We start from the raw sequence: 6,000 nt of genomic DNA on the forward strand, positions 1-6,000 counted from the left end.
AAGCTCTGGCATCTTCAATATGAATATCATTGAAACCATCTTTGTTTAGCTTTTTCAAAGCCTGTTTCACATCTTTCATTCTTTGAACCACCCTAAACATAGGTGTTCCTTGTATTCTCCTATCCCAGCATTCCTGTATTCTGTCTTTAAATTCTGGTGCAAGACTCCACATTCTGTAATACCTAAAAGGTATCCTTCTCTTTCTCCTTTCAGCAAGAACATTCAAGATCATGGGAGTATGATCAAAAATGCCCTCTGGCATGAACCAAGCCTCAGCCTCAGGGTATTCATCACACCATCTTTCATTACATAAGACTCTATCCAGCTTGCAGTAGACACTATTCTCACCAAATTGCTTGTTGTTCCAGGTGAAGAAGCATCCAGTAGATTTCATGTCTTCCAGCTCACAGCTAGCCACACATCTTCTAAACGGATTCATTTCACCTTCTCGAACTCTAGTACCAATTCTCTCATCTCTATTCAGAACACAATTAAAGTCTCCCATAAGCACCCATGCATTATCTATCTTCCTTGCTATCTCCTCAAGATTTTTCCATAGTTTCTCTCTTTGAACCCCAGTGTTGAATGCATATACAAAAGTACAGGCAAATCTGTTTTTTCCATTAACTGTCTTCACTTGGCAATGGATTAACTGATCAGTGACCATGACTATATCAACATGAAATGCCAGAGCATTCCAAGCCATTACTATTCTCCCACCAGGATGATGGGTTGAATTACAACAAAAGCACCATCCATCAAACAACTTCTGGTACACTTGCCCCATTTTATGAGTTTTAACTTTAGTCTCTAAGAGACTAATTAGTCCAAAGGGTCTAGTATTAAGCACCTTTTTCACTTCCTGTTGCTTCTGCCTACTAGATATCCCCCGGACATTCCAGCATATTACACTATCCATGGTCCACAGGAGAGTTCCCTCCCCTGTCATTCTTCTTTACACCACTTTCACATACCACATCTCCTATCATTATATCTTCCTGATCCATTTCTCCCAGTACTGCAAAGGTGTTTTCAGTTCTCGTTCCACTGGTTTCATTCTCCTTCCTCCTGCTAACTTGCTTAGATACCTGAAACACAGTGTCATCTTTCTGCTTCATTTCATTCTGTACAGATTCCTTGGGTTTCCATATCTGTTTCTCACTTGTTTTCCTGCATTCTTCAGTTCTATGTCCAACCTTTTTACAGTTGGCACACAGATCAGGTCTCCATTCATAAGTGATATCAAACACCACTTCAATACTCTTCTCATTTATGAATGTTAATTGGTCAGGGAAATCTTGATCCACCTTCACATCTACCAGAACTCTGGCATATTGCAGCCTTTCCCTCTTTTCAGTAGCTTGATCAGTTTTAATCAATTTACCAATCGGTGCCATTAACTTCTGTAAACATCTTGTTCCCCAATATTTGAAATCCAATTGTAATTGAATCCAAATAGGAACAGAAGTAAGATCCTCCTTCTGAATATCCATATCAGGTTTCCATGCCTTAACAATCATTGGTTTACTATCAAAAAATACCATGTTATTCGCTAAGATTTCATCACGTTTCTCCATTGATCTAAAACGAACAATGAAGATTCCCTTCTTAACAACCGCCACCTTATCAACACCCATATTCTTCCATATTCTTCGTATAAAACCCTCCATTACATATGGTGGTGGATTTGATCCAATTACATAGCAAATTATAGATGAATTCCAGAAATCAATTTCAGGTTGAATGTCATCTAGTTCGATTTTAATTTGCTCATTCATTTCACATTCAATTGCACAAATTGGATTACTCACCTCAGTTTCTGCAAACAGGATTGGAATCGGTTCAACATTCCTCACCCTTCGATCAGCCATTTGTCCAGTCTTCTTTCGCTGAATATCTTCCACTGAGTGAATGGATGACAACCATTCAGAAAATAATCGATGCGTTTGCTGACTTTGTTGAATATCTCGCAAGTCCTCAGCCTCCGATTGAACTACTGGTTCTACCTCCATTGCTGTAATGCCAAGAATTTCATCCATTAACCGTGTCTTCTTCGCTTGTGAATCCGTCGGACCCTTCGCTTTTTCCATTCCCGCCAATTTCTTACTTTTCGAACTTCTGGCCATGGCTACGATATTTTCACATCGAGAGAGGTTCTAGAGAGAGAAATTGGTCTCAAAAAAAAAAAAAAAAAAAAAAAAAAAAAAAAAAAAATCTAGCTGCAAGTGCTAGTAAAACACGAAATGTAGTAACCTTGGCAACTGGACTAAACGTTTCATCGTAGTCTAGCCCATATTATTGAGAAAATTCGTGAGCTACTAGTCGTGTCTTGCACCTTTTAATGGTACCATCAGGTCTAGTCTTCACTTTGTATACCCATTTGCAAGAAATAGGTTAAACTTCTTTAGGCTTTGGCACTAACTCCCAAGTCTCGTTCTGGTGAGAGCTTAATTTCTTCTTCCATGGCTTTTCTCCAATCTTGCTTCGAGCTGCCTCATCATAGCTACTTGGCTCTTTTACATCCTCAACCATTGCAGCATTTGCATATCTTGGATTTGGCTTTCTCTGCCTTGTGGACCTGCGTAGTGCTGGGTGAGGTTCTTCTTCTTCAAAATCTTCAGTTTGACTTGGCCTTTCTTCTTCAATATTTCTATGATGTGCTCCTGTTTGCCATGAACTTTTCTCTCTTTTGTTGGTGTAGGTTGAAATATCTCAATCTCAAGACTACCACCATCTTGACTAGACTGACCTTCGGCTTTCTCGTCCGTCTTTTCTTGAAGCTTTTCCTCGATCTCCTTCGAGTCTGGCAATAATACAGCTTGTGGTGACCACCAAGATGATGCTTCATCAAACACCACATTTCGTGACACGTGACATTTATCTGTTGTTGGATCACAACACCTCCAACCTTTCCTCTGATCATCGTATCCCACAAAGATACAACGAATAGCCTTTTTATCAAACTTGCTACGCATATGCTCAGGAACAAAGACGTAGCATACACATCCGAAAACTCGAACATGGCTCACTGCTGGCTTCATCTTTCTTAGCTTCTCAAATGGTGAGACAAAATCTAGTCTCGTTGAGGTAATCGATTTGTCACATGTGTCGCTGTCCTCATACACTCAACCCAAAAACGTGGTGGCACGTTCTTGGCATGTAACATGCTTCTGCATGTCTCTGCAAGATGTCGATTCTTTCTTTCAGCTACTCCATTTATTTGTGGAGTATTTGGACAAGTGAGCTGGCGTGGACTTGCAATCTTGCAAGTATTGGGAGAATTCTCTAGATGTATACTCTCCTCCGTTGTCGGTACGTAGGCACGAATTTTCCGCCAACTTCTTTTTCTACTGTTTCTTTAAACAGCTTAAACTTGCCAAATGCTTCAGATTTCTCTTTCATGAAATCGACCCACACAAATCTTGAAAAATCATCAATGAAAGTTATCATATAAGTAAGCCACTCACTGAATGTTGCTTTACTGGACCAAACACATCTGAGTGAACCAACTCCAAAGGTTCCTTTGATTTGAACTTCGAATCTTCATATGGAAGTTGATGTGCTTTACCAAATTGACATCCAGCACAAACTATATCTTCCTTGACATCTAGTTGAGGAAGACCCTTGAGCATCGACTTCTTCATCATCACTTGAGCTTGTTGTAGCTTACGTCACCCAAGCGTGCATGCCATAAATCAGCTGTCTCATTTTTCCTCGCCTTGTCTACATATGCCATTTGAGCAGACATCACGTAGACTGATTCAAGACGTCGTCCCTCCAATATAGGAGAAGAATTTCCTTCCATTGTCTTGTACACCTTTACGTCACGAGGACCGAAAACAACATGGTTTCCGGATGATGTCAGTTGTGAAACTGACAACAGGTTCTTCGTCATACCAGGAACATGGTAGACATTATCCAGCTGAACTTGCTTGTTGCTAAATCGTGGAATCACCACTGCCTTGCCAATATGGGTTATCGGCAATTTTGAGTTGTTTGTTGTTATCACAACCCAACCACGCTCTAAAATGCTCAGAAATTTCTCTTTGTCTCCAGTCATGTTATTGGAGCAACCAGAATCGATGATCCAATCATCTTTGTAATTGATCATCTTGTCGTTGACACGAAAGTGCGGCGTGCTGCTGGGTGACACTACCTCCATGTCGAATATTTTCCTCTTCAACTGCGTAGGATGCTTGTGCATCCCACTCGACTTCACTTCGACTTTCATGCTCCACCGAAGTTGCAGCATTCCCTTCTGCTGGTTTGGACCAACAGTCTCGAGCATAGTGTCCCTTCTTCTTGCAGTTATAACACACAACACTGTCGTGTTTGATTTTTCCCTTCCTTCTCATCCTGTTGTCGATCTTGTCGAGCTCCCCTCGATGGAAGCCTCCTCTACGTTGTCCTTTTCTGAATCCCCATGATGTCTGTTTGACTTGCAGGTTGATTACTTGACTCGCCTGTCTTATCACCTCCCTTATTTGACTTCTTGTTGCCAAAAAGAGCTTTCTCTTCATCCTTGACGGAAACTCCAGACATCTGATTTTCTAGAGCCTCCTGGTTGGCTAACACATTCTCAAACTCAATTAGAGATGGTTGTGTAGCCCAACCTCGGATCGCCGTGACAAGACTACTATATCCAGGCTTTAAGCCACGGACAATAATCCTGCGCATCCTTGTCTCTGTGATGGATTTTCAGGATCTAACTTTGTGATTTGCTCACACAAAGTTTTAACTTTGGTGAAATACTGGTTCACCGTCATGTTGTTCTGCTGGATCGACAACAACTCATTCTCGAGAAGCTGAAGTTGAGCATCGTTCTTCTTAGAGAACAAAGCTGCAAGGGTGTCCCACGCCTCCTTGGGTGTCTTCGCATCCTTGATGCGGTATAACAACTCGTCCTCGACGGTTGCTGCTAGCACGTACATGGCTCTTCCGGCCCTAATCTTCCACTTCTTTAATTCTTCTGGATCGGTTGGTATTGTAACTTCACTACCACCGACTATACCCCAAAGATCTTGTCCCAACAAATAAATTGCATACGTGTACTCCACGATACTGTTCCATATTGAGTTTCTCAATATTACTAGATGAACTAGCAATATCCGCCATTTGTGACTTGGTGTTGCCCGGCAATACACAAGTAAGCTTGGTCCCTGACCAACAAGCTTCACAGTCCCGGACTGTGCACTAATGGAAAATCACCTCGCAATACGGTCCCCGATCGTTAAGTTAGCCAAAAATATTTTTGACTATAGCTTTGCAATAATATCGATCCTCGACCGATATTTGCCAAAAATGGTCCCGAAAAATTTAACGGAACGAATGGCTCTTGATACCAATTGTAGGATATTTTGGGGTAATTTATGTGAAAAGATTAAATAATATAAGAGATTATAAAAAAATAATAGCTCACATATAATAAGGAAGCATCTTACTTAAGTTATTACATGAAACTCTTACACACTCTTTCAAACTCTTTTATTTTGCTCTCTCTTTTGGAGCTTGGCACAACTCACATTGGTATGCTGCATACTTTGCAACCAATGCACTACATCTATTTATAAATGTCAAACTTTCCAACTATAGCTTGTAGGGTGGGGGTAATAGGTGGCTTGAAAAAATTAACAAGCATTAATTGGTAGCACCAAATCTTTTACCAAATAAAAGAGAGTGGACGGTGATTTTTAACAGTTACCCTGTTAGGATTTACTTTCTTAAAGAGCCATTATACAAAGATCTATAATATTAAAGGAAGTTAAACCAATCTTAAATTAATTATAGGAGATGGAAAATATCTATTTGCACTCTATAATTGTGTTTCTCTGAAAAAATAGTCTTACGTCTCCTGAGAATATCTTAATTGATTTACACACGTCTCCTTTCGTTGATTTTTAGCCAGTTAATTCCCAGCTTGCAGTCTGCCACAGTTACACTTACAAGTTGAAATTAGTCAAATTGATTAATTATTTGCTGCTATCTACTTTAGTGCTGGTG

The sequence above is a fragment of the Beta vulgaris genome, chromosome 6, assembly GCF_026745355.1.
Source record: "Beta vulgaris subsp. vulgaris cultivar EL10 chromosome 6, EL10.2, whole genome shotgun sequence".
NCBI classification, from domain to species: Eukaryota; Viridiplantae; Streptophyta; class Magnoliopsida; order Caryophyllales; family Amaranthaceae; genus Beta; species Beta vulgaris.